This window comes from Thunnus albacares, chromosome 19, assembly GCF_914725855.1.
Source record: "Thunnus albacares chromosome 19, fThuAlb1.1, whole genome shotgun sequence".
Lineage (NCBI taxonomy): Eukaryota > Metazoa > Chordata > Actinopteri > Scombriformes > Scombridae > Thunnus > Thunnus albacares.
In genome coordinates, this window is record NC_058124.1 from 6061290 (window position 1) to 6084980 (window position 23691).

The 23691-nt window shown below is 37.9% G+C and overlaps 1 protein-coding gene across 2 annotated transcripts in view; it reads left to right on the top strand.

Moving 5' to 3' along the window:
- The window catches only part of LOC122970458 (CMP-N-acetylneuraminate-beta-galactosamide-alpha-2,3-sialyltransferase 1-like), a 62746-nt gene that overhangs the window by 13076 nt on the left and 25979 nt on the right, over positions 1-23691 (top strand). The window contains exons 2-3 of one of the 2 annotated variants that reach the window (XM_044336607.1): positions 15459-15530; positions 15755-15817. The exons of the other annotated variant lie outside the window; for it this stretch is intronic. The gene's annotated coding sequence lies outside the window, so the exon portion shown is untranslated. The remainder of the gene's footprint in view (positions 1-15458; positions 15531-15754; positions 15818-23691) is intronic. 2 annotated transcript variants of the gene reach the window in all.

Consider the following 23691-nt stretch of genomic DNA (forward strand, 5'->3'; position numbering starts at 1 on the left):
ATCCCTGACAAGGGCCAAAAACACAGAGGAGGCACACATTTTATATGAGACCGCAAATGCGTCACTGTGAAACAGCTTGGGAATTAAAACCCATACCAAAAAAACTGTAGACTATAGATTTAAAACATATTTCTGATGCCTTTTGGAGCCGTATTAAAAGTTAATATGAGTGGAAAGGTAAGCAGAAAGGCAAACTATTCTTCAAACAACTGGAGAGCAGCCTCAGAGGGTTCTTGTTGGAACCTTCGCAGCCCCCCCAAAAAGCCTTTGAAGCGCCCTAAAAGCACCCTACTTATTTAGAGTACACTGAGGGATACATTTACTCAGAATATATGAGCTCCAGGAAGGTACGGCATGCCAAACAGAGATTGCTGACAGAAAATGGGAAAATACATTTCCTGCTAAATATTAAAACTGTCTTCTCCAGAGGATAAGACCTGCATTCGAGCCGATATTTTGTTGCTGAAAGAAATCCCCATAAATTCCCCTTTTCAGCTCAAAGGTAGATTATCTAAGATTTATGTAAAATAGCACCCCCTGCAGGCACAGCAAAATGTGACGAATCAAAATCAAAACAAAGACGACCTCCCACTGTGCTCTACATTTATCTAGAGGACCGGATGGAGGAGGTGAAGTAAATACACCCCAAAGTTTTCAGCTGAGAAGCTTTCATACTGAACATAGACAAAGTTACCAGTACAGGAAAGAGACTCAAACTTTAGTGCAAATATTATCCAACTGCTATGTTTAGCTGTCTATGAGATGTTAACATCTGTATCATACCTGTAAATCCTTTGAGTTTATTGTCATTTACATCTTCACTCATAACAAACTTCCCTGCTGATATCTTGAAAGAGGCTCAAAACTTCATGTTCTGTCTTGTTCCATTACGTAGTGATTCAAATTACGACACAAAATAATGTACAGAGTAAAGTAAGTAGTGCTAAGAATCACAGATGGTACAAAACAACGGCTAACAATGTCAGCCACCATCTGGTTAACTGCCTGTATGGCCATTGGAGCTAAAGTGATATTACAAACTATTTTAGTTCCTGCCCACATTTTGTGCCAATCAAATTTGTAGTACTGACATCGTCAGCTGGAGCCACAAATTCCCGCCCCCTTAAGAACACTAACGTAGGGGGCGCTATCACTGCAGAAAAATAAATAAAACTTAAATTTCTTCTTTTTGACCAAATAAGTCCACAAGTCAACTAATCACCAAGGAGGATACTGACGAATTTTCAGTTTGACTTTAAACCTTGATTATTTCAACGGCGTACAATTCTTCACCAATTAGTTGTTAGTTAAAATAACAAACTAACTGCCTCACTAAACCTGTGGTCAGGTAGTATTCACAGGAGTATTGGTCACTTTATGGGGCTGAACCAAAGCCTAATAAAGCTGCCATGTGTAGTACAGTATGTGCACTGTACTGGATAGGTACTTGAAGTCGACACATAACATACAGAATGCATAGAGAGTAGGAAGAACAGGGGGTCATTGGGAGCCTACAGCTCATATTTGCTCCGGAGCTCTCTAATGGGTTAATACAGCCCTAGTTGTTCAATTGTTGCTAATGATGTCATAGTGAATATGAGAGATATTGTTCATGTTCAAGTTCAGAGTATATATTTTTATGTTATCATCAAAACTATAAGCCCAGCACAGAAATAGAACTGTGACCGCATGCTTGATGTTCCCCAGGCCAATTTTAATGCAGCTGCTACAGCTGAATTTCAGTTGATCCAAGGTGTATGGTGAGGACAACATGTTCATCGAATATGGTGCACAAGAAGGTAATTATCCAGAGGGATTAGAGCAGAGTTAATACTCTGGAAATGTGCTTATTTGTCTGTGTGATAGGGCTGTTGGACCAGTAGACATAGTTGAAAAAAGCAGTAAATCACACAGACAGGTGATTTATTTATTTATGCATTTGCTTGCTTGTTTTCTTTGTTTATTGGCATTTACATTGGTTATCATATTTGGATTAAACAGAGCAGCAATATGAAATGTTGCTGCCTGCCTATTTACAAATGTTATTTGGTATTGATTAATGGATTTTGATTTTTACACTTAGCCATTCACAGTGTCAAGCTTCTGAGGTATATCATTATTTTTCTACTGAAAATGCAATTTTCATTTATTATTAACACAGTTTAAATATCTCTGTAATCCATTAGATGTCATCATTTACTCCATCAGTTTTGTCAGCTTTAATCAACACGCTATACATAATAGCTGGAAGGGGGATTTTTAAAGCAGAAATTAACAGAGTAATAATACAATTTTGTAATTTTCTGAGAATAAAAAATACACAGTATCATCATAAAGCCCTGTCTGTACTAAGCACTTGGAAATTTTTAAGGACAAGAAAAGAAAATCCAGGAGATTTAAGTGAAGGAGACATTTAAATATTACTTAGTCAAAACCAAGTAACACGAACATAGCCGTGGTTCATCATGAATAATTTTGTTAGCCAAAGTAATGGGACATTTGTGTAATAAGAAAGAGGAGTCTGTAGGACAGAAATGGGTAAAAAGCACACTGGTCTTCAACGCATGCAACATTTAGATGTCTGCCCTTTTAGGTATCAGCTCTGTCTCCCTCTGTCCTGATCCCCCATTTTATGAGAGACATGTCTGCCAAAAAAGAGCTCCAGAGAAATCAAAGGGAGGAAAATGTATCCTGTAACCTCCACTTACAGTCCCATAGCTCACCCATAAAAAGTGTTCTGTTTGCACATTTTCTTGTGCTACAGAATGAAATACATTTATTTGACTATATGGTTGACATTTATGCAAAGTACTCCATCTGAGGATTCAAGAAATGTACAGTGAAAGGAGAAAAGTGTAGGCAGAAATATTTGTCCACTCTACACAGGCTGAGTAGCTTGCTGGCAAATCACTTTATATCACTTCCTGGTGATTCTTCATCTTGATAAGATGTTGAGTTGATAAAAAGTTATTTTTTTGAGATTTGCTTTGTAACACCAGCTCTCTTATATTTGGGAATTTTGTGTGTTCTGTTTTCATTTAAGTGGAAATAGACAACTTTTTTGCTTTAACTTATCATCATGAAGTAAATGTTGATTGCACAGTGTAATGGCTATAGAATAATGACACCATCGGCATTTAGATCAGTTCCCTATAAGCCTTGCTTTCACTAAGCAATTCTGTCTGCCAGTGGGTACGATCTCCTGGGAAAATGAAGGCTTGATTTACGGCACAAAGGAAATGCGTTAACCATTGTATAACCAAAAGAGGAAGAGGATAGCACTTTTGTTTTCACGCATAGCTATCGGTAGCTATTTCTCATAATAATTTGTTAAGTGGCCAACTTCTTTCTATCGTCTTATTGCTGTATGATAAATGTGGAATATCGCACAGGCAAATCTGATGACACACTACTTATATCTGTGTATGCTTCATTTTAGTTGCATTGAGTATACTACCTGAATAAACTTGTCTTTTGATTTCTAGAGGGCTTTCTTCTTGTTAGCTACGCTAGCTAACGGGACAAAAGCCCTCTAGAAATCAGTTAGCTAAGCGACCAGCCCTACAGCCATAGAATACTGGATCAGTATCCAGTCAGGCTTGCTGTCAGGCTCATCTATTTGTTCATATGAAAATCAATGGACAGAAAATATGTTATTACCGTCTCCGTTGCACAGTTTCTTTCATTTTGTAAAAACATAAACATGCTACAAACCCAGTTTGCTTTTCCCAACAAATACTTAAGAATTTCTATCTGCTTTCATGTCTCCATTATAGACTAAATTAATGAACAAACTCACGCTTTTGCTCCTGTTTTCTTCTAATATCACTCCCCCCTCTACTGCGACACCAATCCCTTCTGTAGTTATTTGTTTGTGCAAAGCAATAACAAAACTATGTTACTACTATGTTATTACTATGCAATGCATATCATTACAATAGCTTTTACCTGTTCCCAAGTTCATTATAAAATTACAATTTACATCCTCAGTGAACATGCTTCTATCTTCTCTCTTATTTCCAAAATGGTTTTGATTATTTCTTGATGGAGCTAGGTTCTGAGGAAAGTGATCTCGTTATCTTTGCGACAGCAGCACAAACAATAATACCACTTGGAAACACGAGGGGGGTAAAGTTGAAAAGTTGTCTGTTTCCACTTTCAGCAGTGTGAAATATCATTGTCACTTATCAATGACAAAACTAAAACCATTGTTAAAAGGTTGAGGTTTAATAGCATTTTATCATATCTGAATCAAGAATTAGATCCACTTATCCAATATGAATCCTTGCAAGTCCCTTATCAAATCCACTTAGTTTCAGCTATTAACATTTTTAAGAAACTTAAAGTGAATATAATCAATATTTTTTACACTAACAATGTATGACATGACAGTGTGTAATATCAGAGGTGTTGTTCATAGTGATGAATCTATAGAGAATCAGTGACTCTGCAGCTACCCTTGGCTATACAGAGCATTATAGTGAGTTTCTGCTCATTGTTTAGCTGTTCATCTGCAACTTTACTGTTTTGGTTCACTCTCAGTGCTCTCATGTCGTCGTATTTGGCTGCAGCGTAAGATGTTAAACATACCTTAACCATTAGAGGGAAACTTCATGGCAGCCCAAGACTGCTCTGCAACCCGTGATATCAAACAGATGAAGTGTGTGTGAATCAGCCAAATGTAATTTCTAATCCATTGACTTGGTTTTCAAATTGGTTCATGTAATTGATCTAAAGGTCTGAACGGATGGACATAAACATGCTTAGTTTTTTCTTTTTCTTTATTTCTTTCAGTAATTGTTTTGCACTTTTAGAAATTAAGTACACGTGGGCCCTTATATAATCAAAAACTAAGAAATCTAATTGTGATAATAATGGAATGCTTACTCTAATTAAGATAATCAGATAAAGACGTCTAAATGATTATATTGCAGTCAGAGTTTTTCCTTTATCTGGTTAACATTGATTATTTGAGAGTATGTCAATCCACTCAGTGATTATAGAGCAGTGGGTCATTTCTCTTGGTCCATCCCAGACCCCTCAGGAGACCCTCCCTGGACCCCCTTCAGTTTCCCTTCCAGGCTCATCCCCTGGTGGATGATGCCATTGCCCAGCTGTTCTGCAGTTCTTTCTCCCATTATGGCTGTGCAAGGATCATTTCTTTTGTAACAGCATACTGCTGCCATGTCAGGGGATAAGCTGTGGGCGATGCAGGTGGATGCCCTAGTGGTGTCCTGGATTACAGACTGTCTTGCCAACTGTCTTGCGATTCCAGGGGCCACCTCAAGGCAGCATACTGTTATCTCTCATTTGTTGTTTTCACCTTCGTCGTCCCACCTTAAAGATTCGCTAACAGGGTGTAACATTGATGAGAATGAAGATTACTTTTAAATTAGTCATCAAGGCAGTAAGATGTCCAACAAAGTTTAAAACAGTCCAGTAGACTGGTTATTAAATGGCTGACTGGCTTCTTAAAGTCTGCTGTCAGGTGGGATTCCTCTGCATTTATTCCTGTGGAGACACCACACCTCTTAATGAATGAAATTATTTAGCTGACATTACACTTTTTATAATATTTCCTCATGGAGCTGGGGACCTTTGTTACATGTCATCTCCCGTTATCTCTCTACTGTCTGAATCTCTAATAAAGGCATAAAAAAATGATGATGATAATAATATTTCCTTACATATAGCTTTCCTGTGATTAATATGTTTGCAGCTCCAAATGTTTCTTCTCTTCAGCTAATATTCCAAATTCAGCAGCCCAAACAAATGTATTTTGCACTCTTGCTCTTGGATTTTTAAAAGCCCAGCATCAGGTGTTATGTAGCTGCACTTTATGCAAATGAGATGAACTGCAGCTGGGCTCATTTACATCTGTAGTCTAAGTAAATACCCTGCTAAATTGGAAAATTGTGGTGGCACAAAATTTTGTGCCGGTGATGGTAATTTGTGGCAGGCTTAGTAGATATCCCCCATGGTTTGAGTTTAGGAGCTAGCAGACTAAGGATGCTGCTGCAGCTCAGAATCAGCATGTACCACACCAATACAAACTCAAAGCAGCCCCAGTGAATGGCCCTGCATTATTCATTCTTTTTTCAGATACATGAATCTTGTACCTTTTTCTTCCCTATCCCGGAAAATTGATTTATTTCTTACAAAATTAGATATAAAGCTAAATGTTTAGGCATAGAAATACAATCACATTTCAACATAGATTTCATGTGAGCTGATACTATCTCGTTTCAAAGGTCCAGAGTTAAAATTAATTAATTAGTCTGAGAATAATATTCTAAAAATACATCCAGTGGTAGCAAAATTGCCTCCTAAATGCCAAAATAACAACCTTTAGTTATCCTGCTCATTATTGAGCATGATTGGTTTTTAACTCACATGTATTATTTATGTGTTTGTTTTAATTGTGTTTATTTATGTCTAATGTTTTATCTTGTATACTATCCACAGTTTCTGTGGCTGCAACTTCCATGGTAGTTCACACTCTGCGAAGCACATTGAGCTTCCATCTGGAATGAAATGTGCTATATAAATAAAGTTTTGCTTGCTTGTTTGATTGATCTCTTGGTTGCACACTTTTCCAAATTGCATACTGTTACATATTGATTAAAGTAGTACACACATGACATTAGGTGTAACACTGAATTGAATGCTCTAAAAGTACTTACGCTGTAACTTTGAGGATTTTCAGAGAGGCCAGAATTCTCCAGGCAGAATCACTTTTTATTGTGTCCATTTGAGTCCATCTTTGATGTGTCAGTGGTTTGAGTTTGAGCAACAACTACCTGGAGAGGCTTTATAAATCTCATAAGTGTAAGCACAAAATGGTTTCAGGTTATAGTGAGAAAGTGTAGGGCTGTGTTGGAGAAACATCTTGTATTTTGCATTTCTCATCACTCAAGGTTATTCAGATGCATCCTGCGTGTACCTGTGCAAGTAGGATTAAAATACCAATTTATATTAGTAGGCATAAATAAGGATTACAATTTGTTAGGATTTAGATATATAAATTATTAGCATTCAAAGAAAAACCAAGCTCAGCACTTGCTGAATCTTTACTGTATCTGTGATTCACTACTTAGTTAAAAAGTTGTGTTAACATGCTACTATGTTACTTTTCAGAGTTTACTCCATGTTTAATTTATACACTCCTCTACTCTGTGAAATCTCACAAGTTATTACATCAAGTCTCCTTTTATCATTAACTCAGTTTAATCAGATCAGTTTGTCAGGTCAGAGTTCTCACATTCAGAATTCAATTTCTTTTTTCTTACAGCATGCATGATTAAAATCCCCAGAAATCCATCTTTTTTTATTTAAAAAAGTGGAGGCAGAAATGGGGGCAGTCTTCTCTCCGATCAGAATTAAAACAAAGCAAACAGTGATGAAGATGTCTCTTTGTAAATGAGACGAATTTGTCAGGTATCATATCAGTCAGCACTGTTCCTGGTTAGAATGTGGCTGCTAGCATTATATCGAAAGCTTGGACAATTAGATGCTGTGGCACATACTATAAGGGATCAATGACAAAATAAACATAATTGAAATTACAGTACCAGTCAAAAGTTTGGACACACTTGAAAATATGTCCAAATTTTTGACTGGTGCTGTATTTCAGTAACTGGAAACAGAAATTCCAAGTAGTCAGCAGTCTTAGATTCATGTACATGGTATATGTACCATGTACATGAACCTAAGGCTAGAAAGTATTTCTTGAAATTTAGAGCTTTTCTTTAAGGATATGAAAAGTATTTTTAGGAAATGTGTTTCCCCATAGCACACAATGGCCATATGTCTGTGGTGGTTTGATATTATCATTGTCCAATACTAACAGTTAGAGAACAACAATCTGACATTGTTGGCTTTTGACAATCTCTCTATTCCATAAATGTTTCAGGCACTTGTACAGAAGGGGATAAGATGTAACATTATTACTGTGATTTGTACTGAGTGATGAAGGTCAATAAAGCTCAATACTGGAAGTTAATGCTCTTGACTAACTGATTTTTATCACTGGCTGACTCCAACAAATTCCACCACTTACTGTCCCCAGAACCATGCTGGGACTAAAGCAAACTAGCCATTGGTGGATTTCTGAGACAGCCAGAAGGCTCAGAGTCCATCCAACAGTCCAAATGGCGGTCCAGGCTCGGACGACTTGGGGGGTTCACATTATTAACAACCTGCAGCGGTCCGATAACACTGTGGAAATAGATTAAACGGGGCAGAGCTGGCTGTTCCTCCTGAGGAGGTTCAGGTTATTTAATGCAGCCTGTCTTAATCCCACACACTGTAACTGAAAAGGCTGCCAAAAAAGTCCATCTGTTCTCTGCATATAGGCTTCTCGGAAGTGTAAAGTTCTGAAACTTTTCAAAAGTTCTGGGGTCCTTTGATGTAGCAGATGACAGTATAGAAAGAGCATGAAAAGAGCTTTTTAAATGATGTAAGTGTTTAAATGTGTTTCATCCACCACAATGAAGTAACAATCACTTGGAAGCAAATACTCATATAGTCAGTACATTAACCGTTGTATGTTCTTTATCAATTTCTCTTGGGGACAAGTGTGATTTATAACACCGATAGAAAATATCTCCTCCTACACAAGCCTCTACACTGTCTCCCCCATCCCTCCCTCCTCTGTTACTGGCACACACAATATGTCACATTTTCATGACAGACACGAGGAAGATAGTTAACAGCCGAGACTCAACCGAAAGTTCCAGAGAACAGCACACAAAGTGCTGAAAAATAGAGCTGTTTTTGTAATTGCATTTTTGGCTCAAGAGCTTTTTAGTGGTGTTGCAAGTCCATAAGTAATAGCAAGTCATTCATTTAGTTGCAGCTCACTATATGTGAAGACCACCATGAATTTAGAGTACAGGTACTGGTAATTTAATCTATTCTTCCTCTTCCCCCTCAACTTTTATATGTGGCCAGCATTTATTTGCTTGAACACACCAGCTTTATTATGATAAATAGTACCTTTGGCAGTTGCTAATTACAGGGGGTCTCAGACCTCTTAATCAACACAGATAACTCAGATTTCTGGGGGGTCTCAAAAATTAAGCTCTTGAAATGATGAAAAGTAAAGGAGCAGCAAAGAGATGCTACTGACAGTCAACAGGCCGCTGATGTATAGCTGCTAGCATGGATACTTGTGCCGCTGGTTATAGTTGTGCAAACTATAAATATGGGCTAATTACTATATTAAACTCTGCAACTCTGCTTCTCCTCTGCATAAATAAATAAGTCCAATAAACATCAACAAGTCCATATGCAAAATATCAGTTTTTATTTATCCAACAGAGAAAATGAAAGTCCTTAAACAAACACATAAAAAGTAGCTTTGAGGTTTACTAATTGGCAGCTATAATCTAAATTATTTCACCAGTGTTTTTTTACTGTTTATCTTTATCTTATTTTTATCATTTTCTAATTTATTTAGGGTCTCTTAGGGTCAGAGGATGTTGTATTTGCCGTACAGTCTGTAAAGCCCCCTGAGGCAAATTTGTGATTTGTGATATTGGGCTATACAAATAAAATTGACTTGACTTGAATACCATAGCATCATGTTTTTCCATGTACTTTCCCAGCAGCAGTTCTGCGCCTATTTAATTACACGTCTCTACAGAATTAATGTAGAGTTGATTACGGGTAACGGATCAGTACTGGCAATGATGTGCGGATTTGTAAACTGGACTTGTGACAAGGTTGGAGATAAAAAAAGGTCTTCACATTTTTAACATTTAAGTCTGTATAAAGCAATAATAAATATGTGCTCTGTCAAACCACAGAAAAGTGTGTTATTGACCACCCAGCCAAATTTGAATGATTAAAAAAGTCGCCAAGCATATAAAATTAGGTTTCAAAATCGTGAAAAATCAAGCAGTTTTCTCTTCTCTTGAACACTGGGGGTGTGTCCACTGAATGTGCTGAAACCACACCCAGTCATGGGAAAGATGCAGCCTCTCTCAAGTGTCAACTGTCAATCAAATACCATCACTACAACCTCCGTCTAGCAGTTTTATAAGACTTACACAGCCATACATGTTTGAACCACCCGAACGAGAATCCAGATCTGAGCCAGAGAACACTGTCTCCCCGAAATACAACCTTGTTCCTCTCAGTCTGAAACAGAATGGTAATTTTTTTCTCCCATTTATGAAAGTTAGCAATATTTAACGTTAGCCAAATAAAGTTAAGCTATCGATAAATAACATAGAACAAAACATATTTTGTCACTATAGTCACAGATCAACCTATCAGCCATCATGTTTTTAGTTTTCTTGCATATTACCAAATACATAGTTTTGTTTCATTCAACTACACATACTTCCAGGTCTTCTCACTGCTTTATGTGTGGATTGTTGAATGTCATCATTGCAACACACAAGCTGAGCAACAGAATATGCTCTAAACTGTTCAGATAATGTATGAATACACAACCAGTAGAGTACTAGATCTTTCACTCCCTGTAACCATGGGCCACTGGCGATGAAGGAAAGAACTGTGTAAGTTAGACAATAAAATATTTTTTATTGATTTGGAATGTGTAGAAATTTCATTTGTGTTGATCAAATGGCATGCCTGTCTTTCAAAAACTGGTAGCACTGTATATGCAACCATATTGTTTAGGTTGATTAATGTATACATGAATCCTTGTAAAAATAAACTATGGGAGGGTTCACTTTGTTATACTATCTTGAGGATCAATGTGCACTGAATCCAATATAATTTGCTTTTAATATATAGGCAAGCAAAATATAATGATGTTACACTAATAATAAACTAGATCTGTGCTAATAATAACCAGCTTGCATTCATGTGGTTCTGCAAAGTAGAACAGCACTCTGGAATATGATCTGGCAATGGAATATGATCTTTTAATAAAAGCAGGAGGGAAACAGGTAGAAACTGACGTGTTTCAACACTAAACCATCATCAGCGTTTGTTACACTTCTGTTAAACTAACAGCCTAAAAGCGCCCAGATGCCTCCTCATAATCAATAAACACATTTGCTAAAGCGCAAAGCTGTACATACATAAGGTGGTGTAAAAGATCCACAAGTAAATATATTTCAACAATAGATACAATACAATAGCCTATAAATACAGACCAATAACTGAGGCATCTGAGTGTGTTGGTCTCCTCTTCTACCTATTGTTTGGACAGTGTTTTAACATACACTCAAAGCACATAACAAGTACTGCCTGGCTAACCAGTTTACCAGAGATAGATAGATAGATAGATAGATAGATAGAAATGTATGATTTGACATTTTTTGTCAATGGCACAAGCTATCACTGGATCATTAGTCATTCTGAAAATTTAGCTTTATGGTCGTGGAAATTCACTGAGAAAGAAAAATGCTGCCCATGTCCTGGTCCATCTATTCAGACAAAATGATTTGTGGCAGACTGCATGTTGATGAATCAAACTGTCATCTTCTGGAGTCTCGTTCTGTAAGACAAGACCAAAATGGAGAGGAAAAGTAAGACATATAAAATGATCACATGACATTTTTTTGTGATTTTGTCAATACAGGCCTACAGATGCTTTGTTTCCTGGTGCAGGGGATACCTGGGAAAGCACAACCAGGTTGTCATACCCTCTTGTGTTGTGCTCCATATTCATCAGGAGTACCCTGATAAAGATGGGGAATACACAGGATTTAAACCTCCCATTTAAATGAAAAAAATATATTTATATTGTAATGTTCTGGACATTTGTTATGTCATGTTATATGTTTGTTATATCTAATAAATTTCATAAAAGTCTTGGACAGCTGTCAATCAGTTTTTGATTGATGACATTTGATTGATGTATTACTTTTTTAAAATGGAGGCTGGTGGGGCTCCAGTGCAGGGATGGGCTGAGGCAGGAGGTAAGAAAAAACAGAGGCAGGCAGATATACTGGAGGAAGACACTGACAACTGCACATGAGGAAAACACTGGTGTCAAATCTGAACTACCATAGAGAAAGAAAACAAGACAGGAACAAGGAACAGAGATATTAAGCTATCGTCATGACCACCGTCACACATCTCCTGTCTTTTCTCAACAGAAAATTATGCATCTGTGTAGTGTTCATTTTTGTAACAATTAACTGCACCGCTCACTTTGTGAAATACACAAGGGAACAACACAACAGTAATGTAAATATTACCCAAATAACCAAAATCTGAGTAAGGGCCACAATGGTACAGTAGAGATGGTGACTTATATGTTGACAGAAAGCAGCTGATTACAACAAAAGAGGCTTGCAATAAAGATATTGCACTCTAGCTTACAAAGAAACAAAATACTTGTGTCATCGCCGTCATCATCCTTCCTGGCCTGCATCTTGAACTTCCTGCCAAGGCTACTCTTTTTTGGTGGAGTTCCATTTTCTTCTCAAACATCTTCACCCGTGCAGTTCTCAGTGTGACGCAGTATGGTATTCTGTGAAGCATATGCAATCAATACAGACAGTATTACACTGTAGACAAATATTGTTTTACAGGGTGAAAGAGTGTATTTTTCAATTTCTCATGTTCATAGCGAATTAACATTACATAGAATTCTCACATCAGAATATAAATGCATCAAATCAAATAATATTGAGGAACAGATATTAAGCAAAGTTAACTTATTGTCCACTGGTGGTGTAGTCCAATTCAGACATGCTGGGGAGATAGGTGGAGTCATCAGGATCAGCATAGCTGGAATTTGTTTCAGATTCCTGAAAAGAGGGAAACTCCAACAGAGGACGATTTGTTGGTGGGCTATCAGGTGGAACAGTTTTCCACTTATGTGAAGTTGAAGAACTGACTGGAAGAAGCTGAAATGTGGTGTTACCCACAGCAACACTCCTAGTGGCTACCGTAGCTTGAGAACCTGGAAAATATATATGCAAATGAGGATAGTAATAAGAGTTTTTATTTTTAGTATTTATATGTGTAAGAGACATGAAGCTATGTAAATAGAGCAGACTTATTAACATTTTTGCCGTACATCAACTATAAAATTTGAAAGATTTTGTACACCACCCATGACATTCTCTAGTCTAAAATTTAACAATAACCTGTGTAATTTACTGCCTGTGTTCAATGACTAATGAATAGGTTTTAGGTTCTTACCACAACAATAATATCAGTATATGGTGCATTCCATGAGTGTGACAAGAGTGTTGGACTGGGTGATATGGACAAAATCAGATATCACAATATTTTTGAACAAATACCAATATTTTTGACATTGCAACAATATTGTAGGGATGACTATTGTTGCTTTCACAAAATATTTATACAATGAGATTTTTGATAAACAATCAAAAGTAATGTGGATACAATGACTAATTGGCTAAAGGAAAATTATAGAACAGCTAGAACAGTCTCCTGCGGGGGGGTCAGAAAATTCTACAACACCGAAGAAAAAAGAAAAAGGTTTTCCTGGCTGATGCTGTTATCTGATGTGTGTTAACGTATTTATTTAAGTATCTGTGAGACTCATGCAATTGACACTTTTCACATGTTCACGCCACATGTCCATTTTCTCACGCAGTGAAAAACAAATTCATAACTGATAAGTTCACAGCGCGAAAAGAGGACAATGACAGCACACGGACAGACAAGACAGAGCAGCAGTGAGTTATTCAGATCATCAGGGGGAAAGCCAGAAATTGACACAAACCTATTATATTGTAATATATTCCCACGCATGCTGCTCAGAGTAATCCCAGACAGCGGCTCTTCTGGCAGTAGCACAGTGTTTCTCCCTCTCCTCTCACGCCGTGCACAAGCAGGCAGAAGAGAGAGTGAGTTACTATGTTCGCGGGGACACTCTGTGTCTCTGTCACTCTGAAACTTTCTCACGATTCCCAATAATAGATTTTTAGGTTAGTTGTTAGGCCATTTCATTAATCCAAATTGTTTCTACTTTGTGGCAATTGTTAGACTTTGAAGATGGCCTTGTGAGAATTGAGAATAGCAATCCTCAGGTTTAACATTGTTTAACCATAATCCTACCGACTGGGGTATCCACAGACCCCAGAGGTATATTTTTTGTCATATTTCACAAGTGCCTTATTCTATCATTCTAATTTTTCATGATTTTGTCAATCAGTTTGTTCCTAATGACTTAATATCATTGTTTTCTGTTTCTGTTTTAATTAGTGCTTTTTAAAAATACCAACATATCGGTGTCCTGGGGGACCCCAGTCAAAAGCACTCAATTCCACCTATGCAGTTATAATAGGCCTAGATGGAACTATTTATTGAGTTCATGTTTGCCATGGGTCCTAATTTAAAGTATCACACACTATCAGGGGGATAGGGGCACTCTGTCAGTCATTTTGAAGGCTTTGTGGAAAGATTTTACTTGGCATAAAGGCTGCAATTTGTATTAAAGAAAAGTATATATTTTCATCTTACACAATATACAATCCAGATCATATTGTGATGTGTTGTACGGCTATTTCATTTATATAAATTGTTTGTCCTTGTTTGACCTTGAACATGGCCTAGTGGCCTCCAACCTACTACCATTTTAGGCTACATAACGTTTTTATAAATATATCTTCAAATAAGGAATAGCCCTTCTACTATAATCATTTCCTGTCCTGATCTATCCAGTTATATACTGTTCCTGATGCCTTCCTGGTTTTCATAGCACCCTCAATCTAACTAATCTAGACTAGTGCAGGTGGCTGTTTCTTGACTTAAAACAAGAGGTTAGGTGGTGTAGATGCAGGAAATTTGTTTTAAATTACAATTTCTTGTCTGGGGGAGGACACCCAGACCCCCCCACCAATTATGTATCTTTCCATGTTTGCTCCCCCATTTTAAAACATAACGAGGTGCCCATGGTGAGGAGCATATATCTTTCTTATCCTATGTTTTGAAGAAAAATATGTGTAATCAAAAATGCTACCCAGTAAACAGAAATTAGCAAAAAGAAAAAGAGGTCGAGTGGTTCAATTGACCATGATTTCCGTTTTAGTATGAACAAAAATAAGTACTACTGCAGTCCCACCCCCCCGCCCCACCGGAACAAATCTCACTCCAAGCTCAAGTCAAAACTTCGACAGCCCAGGGCAGAAACATCAAAGAGGAGTGAGCAGGGAGCAGGTGCTTTGTCATGCTTACATGCCATGTACTGTGAACTAACTAAATGAACAAAATGTTTTTGTTAACCTCGGGGTTTCAGTCCCGCTGCAGGTTTGACCATTTCCAAGTCAGAGTCTGCTCAAACATTTAGAGAACTTTACGCTAAATTTCAGTGAAGTGTATAAAAAAATCAACTTCAACTGTAAATGGGTAAAATAAACATGTAAATTTGATAATTTTCCTCTAGACTACTCATCAATTCTTTTTTGCATTTTAGCCTATAAGGCATATAATTGATAGCCAGTCCAGCAATAAAAATGATTTTTAAATACTTACTCTACAATCTAAACAAACAGGTGAACATGGCTCTGAACAAGAAAGGGAAAGGATGGAGGAGGGAGCAGGAACCAGCACAGATCCGGTTAGAGGTGTGTGCGCTATTGAATGTTATTGTGTGACTGTGAAGTAAATTAGAGCACAATATTTCATTCATATGATCAGGTTGAATTACTTCATTCAAGTTATGTAAGATTAATGACACATAATACACCACACATGTATTTGACTATGTCAATTTAATGAATACAACAGTATTTGATGCTCATGTCAGACAGTCCAAATGATGTCTGTTTAATATATTTCTAACAAACAGATTAACCTGAGTCAGACAGGGAAAGTTTTGAGGAAGTCTTTGCAGGGACCTTTATGGAGACAGGTATGTGTGATGACCAGCCAGTGCCACTGAACAATAGAGTTTAAAAGTAACTGAAGTATAGATAGGTTTTGTGCTCTTATGTGGTCTTACTGGTTGAATACAACTAATTACTGGTCATCTGGAAAATTCAGTTGTAGAATCAGAAAGGTAGAGGTTTGAAACAAACGTGTCTCAGTTCTGTATCAAAGAGCTGTATCTGTATCAAATTGGGGCTGCTAGACAGCAAATTCCCGGGCTGCTTTTTGTTGCCAGTCCGCCCCTGTTATCATTTCTATGCAAAGGTTCCTTACATGGTTTTTATACTGAGGGTTGTTGATGAATCCTGTTGGTACAAAACCATAAGAAGCAGCAAACCAAATCGATGAGCTAAAAGTGGCTGAGAGCTGCACAGAAGTGCAGAGTGGATTGTTGATTGTCAGAGTTCAGCAGTTATCAGCAACCCATTCACATTACATGATTTAATATTAATATGACAGCATAGATTTTGAAAGAGCTTTAAATATCACAGCTTAGATGTGTTGCTCACTTATGGAACCATTCTTCACTGTGGAGATGCTAGTAGGTTAGGAGAGGAGATTGGGATCATCAGGAGCAGGGAGTCTTTGTTCCAGAAGAGAGCACAGGCTATAAACTCAGCTATGACAGCCAGAAGTGTCAGCATTCAGAGAAATAATCATCCAGTCATTCTTATTGATCATCAGCTATATCAATTCCCTACAGATGTATGATGGTCACTGGGCTGACTGACTCTGTAAATGTCAGTAGAGGGTTAGAGTTAGCTTATTTTCAGTGCTTATACAACAAAAACAGGCAGTTTGCGCATTGGAAAAAAAATCCATGTGTTATTTTCTCATCTGTCATCCTTTAAAGTTTGGTGAATCTTAGGCAACTAAAACAGTTTGATTAAGGTTTACAGAAATATTGTGGTCATGGTTAAAGGAAGTCATAATTAAGTGTTGGTGTTGGAGACGTGATGTGAGTCGGAGTCAAACACTTTGTACCATCCACCCAGACCTCACATGCTTAATTTTCAAGGCACTTTTAGGGCAGCACACCACTTACTGCTGTGCTATGGTGCTGAACATAAACATAGGTTCTTTTAAGTTTGAACAAGCAACCAATGCTGTCGTTCTCTGGAGAGGACAGCGTGCGTTTCATGTTTTTCTTGACAGAAGTGGATTTTTTTTTCCCAAATGCAGAAGTGGATTTGGAACAAGATCAGAGACAGACTGAACTTCTCAGTGGATCTGACTGACACGCTGATAGAGAAATCATTCAAAAAAAGCAAAGAAAAATCAGTCCTGTTGATGTACCATAGTGACAGATCTGCCATCCCGCCTGATGTCTAAAAATTGTCAGAAATGAAACAAAGAAAGCATCATTGTGCCATGCAGTTGAATAGGACGACTTGCACTTGGAAACGGTTGTGTTTGAAACGTGCCTCCTACTGTACATGTGTGCCAAATCTCTGAAATCCTCAGAAGATTCTTCCACATTGTAAGCTATTGTGTTGCCATGTGTAGTCATTTTCCACTAAACATGCTGCCCTGGCCTCTGATCTCCTTTTGTGGCTCACATTTTCATAAATGCATGAAGAAAATATATCCCTCTGATATAACCCCGCTGTAAAAAACCTTCCATGATCAAAAACACAGAACATAAAGAAATCATCAGCATCATGGTAGACATATTTATGCCGGTAAAAATGCAAATGGACTCATATATTTCATTTGAGGCCTCCCACACCTTCCTCAGTGCTCATGATTAATGGGACAGACATTGCCTTTTGGATGGAGAACTTCCTATACAAAACACATTAATACTGAGTTCTGTTTTACATTCTCTTCCTGGCTGCATCTTGCTATCAGTGGAAGTGCAGGGAAAACATTTATCTGCATGCAAAATGCCCTCATCAAAAAAGAGAGATAAAAACATAGGAAACGAGAAAAAACTCCCCAGCATCATGGAAACACATATTTCGTGTTGACAAACGTGCAAATGGAATACCCATCTCATTTCATTGGAGGCATCCCACGTCTTACGCTTTGTTAATGATTAATGGGACAGACGTCTCATTTTGGACAGGGAACGTGCTTGACAAGACACATCAATAATCAGAGCTGCTTTACATTCTGTCCACCTTGCTATCAGTCGAAGTGCAGAAAAAAAAACCTTTGACTGCATGCAAAATGGTTGGAGATTTTCCATTTGAGAGTAAACATCAAAACCAATTTTCAGGGAAGGCAGAGGCTGCGGCTACCTTTACCTGAGTTTGGTTTTACTACATCGGCGGCTATTCCAATCTGAAAATCATCAGATGGGCTGATACTAGGCTGTGAAGAGCGACTGGTTTATACAAATGGTGCCCCTGTATCTAGTATATTATAGCCCCTTTCACACATGCAGTCTACCCCTGAAATGTTCAGGAACATTTCCTTCATGGGGTCATGTGTGAATGGGAGCAGGGATCAATATTCAGGGAAATCTGTACTGCCAATTTCCATCCACACCTAGTAACATTTCAGGGGAAACGCTGGTATGGTTGTGTTGTTAATGAAAGCAGTAACATTGCAGGGGCAAGCACGTAAAGGGTTACATCCATCTGACAAAAGATGCTTTCACATGGAGCGAGCAAACCAATCACAAGACTACGCTGATGACGTATTTGAATCCATGACTTGTTTATGATTGTCTTGCCGATACTTTAGCAGGTGATTTGTTTCGCAAACTTGTTGAATATTAAATACATTACAAGAACATTGGCACCAGACAAAAACAGCTCCTCAAGCGCCATGTTCCTGATAATAATGAGAGAGGTCTTACACGTACTTAGCCGTACGTAGCCTTGCCCCATCTTCTTCTTTTGTTGAGTTTTATGGCTGTGAGCATCCATAAGTGTTGCAAGACCACCATCTGCTGAACTGTCCCTTGTCCCTTTGTTTGTGCCTTTCTCTTGAATGTACAGCATAGAGCTTTTTTGTCCTGGAGTCATCTTTTGATTCAGCAGATTTCTTATCATATAAAAGAATCGTTTGACATTTGGAAAATACACTTATTTACTGTCCATTAAATATGAAGCTACAACCAGAAGATGGTTAGCTTAGCTGGAAAACTGGAAACAGCTAGCTCTCCCCCCAGCTCTCTCCAAAGGTTAAAAGGAATCTGCCCACTAGCTCCTCTAAAGCTCAATAATCAACATGTTACACATTTTTTGTTCAATTCATACAAAACCAAAGCATAAAAGTTGTAGTTTTCATAGAGGGTAATGTTGAACAGAACCTGGGTTAGGGTTAGCTGTTTCCCCCTACTTCCAGTCTTTGTGTTAAACTAAGCTAGCTGTCTCCTGGCTGATGCTTCATATTTAACAGACAAATATGAGACTGAGTATCAATCTTCACATATAGCCTAACTCTCAGCAAAAAAGCAAAATAAGAGTGTTTCCCAAAATGTCAAACTGTCTTTCGAACATTCTTCACAGAAGATCCCAAACATACTGTAAAATCATCCAGCTGTGAATGTATTTATCGTTCAAGCATTGCCCAAACTGATATGATTAAAGTCTTACAGTGATATAATTGATGGCAGTTTCACTTTAAGGGATTTAATGATGCTTCTTTCCTCTGCAGCTTGGGTGAAAAGCTACCTTAACAGCATCCATTAAACATTTAATAATGGGTCAGCATATATAATAGCCTAGATATTAGTACAAAGTTTTAAACCACACTGGCCGTTGGGTCAGACATTACAGACTCATGCTGTGTACTTAAACATTGTTCAAAACTTGCAGAACTTCATTTGAAATTCTTGTGGAAATGTCAACATTTCCAAAGATACCAAACATGTCAAGAATTTTGAAGAAATGTAAACGAGATGCACAAGACATCTAGAATATTTTTACTTGATGGAAAGGTGAAGCTGTAAAAAAAACATTTTTGAATATTATATCACACAGTGTAAGCATCATATAGCTTCAATGAAAAGCTGAAACAAGGTGATACAGGATATATATGGCACTGTCAGACAGTGTGGAATGAGGTGATATTTCAGAAATTAAAGCTATCTAAGGGGGGAAAGGAGAAAACTGCAGGTTAAGGGGTTTAAAGTGGTAAGCCTGAGGTGAGGGAATGGCTCAGAATCATAGTGTGAAGGTTCATCTCAGACTGCAGTGCTCTGTGCTTGTATTCAGTGACACCAGACTGAAGTGAATAAGGCAGCTTCAGTGGGAGTTAACACACCGGGGAAACTTTATTGCCCCAGGCAGCTGCAGGTACATGGATGGGTGTGAAGGACGTGACGAATAACACCCTGCAGTAATCAGTGGAAATGCAATGAGAGGATGTCTGAGTGCATAATACAATTTTGCAATAATAAATTTAGAGATATAATCAGCTGCTGAGCCAAGACAAAGGTCCATTAGAGTTAAGTTAATAACAGTAAAACTAACAGCAACAAGGGCATAAAAGATGAAGATGATGTATACGGAAAGATCAGTGATGAATATTTGTTGCCATGAGGCAATGTGCCCTTTGCTGCAATAATCCACACAAACCAAATCCACAAAGGAACAAGCACACACCAAGCATTTCTAACATTATACAGTCATAAGATGCTTCATTTCATCACAATCCACATATCCTATATACTATGTCTAACACATGGACGTACAGCAGTCAAATGATGTGGCAAGCCCTCAAGCGGATCATCCTTTAATTTTGAAAATGTCACAGAGCAGTAGTTGGGTTCACTATGTTTCTGCAAAATCTAGTTAACAAATGCTGCACAGACAAACACATCCAAAATGAGCATGAAAGGCAAACCGAAGTAAAAGCCAAAATGTCAACCTCTGAGTTTTTTCTCAAGCCAAAGATAGACTTTAGTTAGAGGTTGTTGACTGCTGTGATTAGCACACTGTTTGATATATTTACTTAGTGTTTGGCACATCGTTACCTTGATCATTTTTTAAAATTTAAGGGATAAGACTGGTCTTTTTATATATTGTTATATATTACTGTCATCATATCCCACGAAAAGATCAAAACCAACAAAACATTAGTCTGTCTCCCAGTACTTTCCGACTTCCCAAGCCTTTCTGTGGCTGTTAGTCCCAAATCCATTTATTCCTACTGAAGATTTTTATCCTTAAAAACAGCCTTACAAATATATAGTTTCATTGTTAAGAAAGCTTAAGTAATTACCTAAAACAACAGGGTATTGTAATATTTAGCAAATATTACTCAAACAGGAGTAAACAGTGCATTTGTTGAGGACTATTTTAAGATGTGGATTAATACACATCTGGTGCACTAGTGAGGATTTAGCAGCAGGATGGTGTATTTGGGATTGACTCAAAATAAACTACAGTGCCCACATTCATTGTGTTGAAGGAACGTGTCACCCAGTGAAACTGTGTGGCTCATTGATGTGTTTTTAATAGATTTTGGACAACAATGGAACAGAGGATTTGACCACACAATACTTGCAAGTAGGATCGATTCATTGTTGATTTAGGTCTTTTAATGGGATTTACTGACAGTAAGAAAAATTTAGAAAATCACCAGCCTTATCCTGTAATATTGATTAAAACAACAGCAAATGGTCACCATGGATTGTCATTGTTTTTGATTATCAGGTGAAGTTTCATGACCTGTGTGAGGATGCTGGTCACATACACAAATCAGGATGTGTAAACAGCAAGAGCAAGCATAATAAATTCTCTATACCAGTTTTTAAAAATGTATAAATAACTCATTGTTGTTGGGCACAAATCTCTCACCTTCAAAATGTCAGGAGCTAGATAAACCACCATGCATCTCTTATGTTATCCACTTGATTTTGAAAGGATTTCATAAAACCAGGGGTCACATAATGTTTCCATCCTGCTGAGAAGCATAAATCCTGAGTTAAATATAAAGAAGAAATCCAAAAGGTCGAAGTCACATGTTTTGTTTTTGTTTACTATAAAACTGTTTTCACAATGTAAAGAGCACAAAAGGTCAAAAGGTGATGGTGTGTTTTTTCATACTATCCACTTTCACTTTAATTAACTAGATCTGACCCAGTATTATGTTCATATCCGTGAACTGACATCAGAACCATTTCTCCATTTAATTTAATTCCGTGGGAAGACCTTGGCCACACCGTGCAATCTCTCAATGTCCCTTGAAACCTCTTTATATGCTTAAAAACATAACCATGCCTCCCTTTTTATTAAAATAAAGTACTGCCTGAAAGTCAATATCTGTGAAAATAAAACACTCCCCACCAAAGCCAGAGACTAGAGCATGAAGACTCATAGATGTGTTGCCATCAAAAGTAAAATCTGGAGCTTTTTCATTTTTTATTCTCTGAGTGATATTATTAGTTATGGGGGAGAAATTTCACAGAAAATCCCTCTGGATTTCTTCTCTGTTGCTTTTAACATCTCTTCTTATTCATCCCGTCTGGTGCAGTTTCAGATATTGAATGTTGATGATAGCAGAGATTTGGGTTTTCTTATTTCTAGCTTTAGCATAATATTGTTCATATTATGAAATTGAGTTGTTAAGCTAGTTTAGTTTTACATTAGGAGCTCTTCAAAGCCGCTTTAAGAAATAGAATATGTAACATTTCTTTCTTTATCTAGTTGTTAATGTGATAGCTTTTGGCCATTCAGATATCTATGTGTCCGTTACATATTGTAAATGTTTCTTGGGCTTTATTCAGAAATGACAGGACATTTAGAGAAAGAGCCACAATGCTTGTACAATGTTTGGTCCCTGAAAACTTCTACATAGTTCAGTCCTCTCTGTTCTGCTGTTATTACACATATGTTACTGCCCCTTTACCCGCTCATGGACATGCCTCCTCCGTTGAAATGTGACTTTTACCCTGTGATGGTCAAGGGTGTATGGGAGATGCTGTTCATTAAATGTCACTAAAAACACACACACAACATTCAATTGTTTCAAGGAAGGATTTTTAGTTAGACTTGTACTGTGTTGGGCATGTTACAGAAATGTTTCAAGGCCAGAAAGATTGCTGTCTTGACTTTTACATAAAAATGAAAAAAAACAACATTTATATGTAAAAAAAAAAAAATGTATTTATACATGACACTTACATGTTAAACTACCATCACATTTATGCAACAAGATCAGTGTCTGAAAGGGGCTGAAATGTCGAGGTAAACTGAGGGTTAACTTCTACTCAAGCAAGTACCCTTTCAGTTCAGCTGAGATACCTTTCTTCCAAGACTGTAATACATGGGAGTCATCAAAACTGCAGAATTTTGATTTCTTAAATTGCTCACACGTAGCAGAGGTAAGCCAGGAAGAAAAACAATTCCCACAGAACAGAATCTGAAAACACCTCACTGTAACTACATCTTGCAAAGTTGATGATTTCTCACAACTGAAGATTAGGGTGAAAATCACAGCTCGCACACTTTCTTCCCCCCTGCTGCTCTGCTTGCCACCCCCCCCCCCCCCCCCCCCCCCCCCCCCCCCCCACCTGCCACTCTCCACCCCTCTCTCTCTCTCTCTCTTTCTCTCTCCACGTCTCCCTCCCCTCTGAAGTGTGAACAGACGCTTTGCTGTCTCAGCTTGGCGAACTTTGATCAGTGCAGGGTTGCCAGCCTTCAGTCAGACAAGGTCAGGGGAACGAGTTGATGGCCGGTGTGTTGTCAAAAGGGGGGAGTCGCCACCTGTTTTAGAATATATTCTGCGTGCTCTCTCGACTATCAGGATTCTTAATGGCAGGGGGCTTCAAACTGAGTGGAGTCAACAGCCTCCTTTTAGAGAAGTCAGCCTGTTCATTGAAGTACCTATTAGAAGTGTCCCCAGGTATCCTTGTCAAACTTGCTGCCTTAGACAATAACCAACCTTGGGCTCTATGCA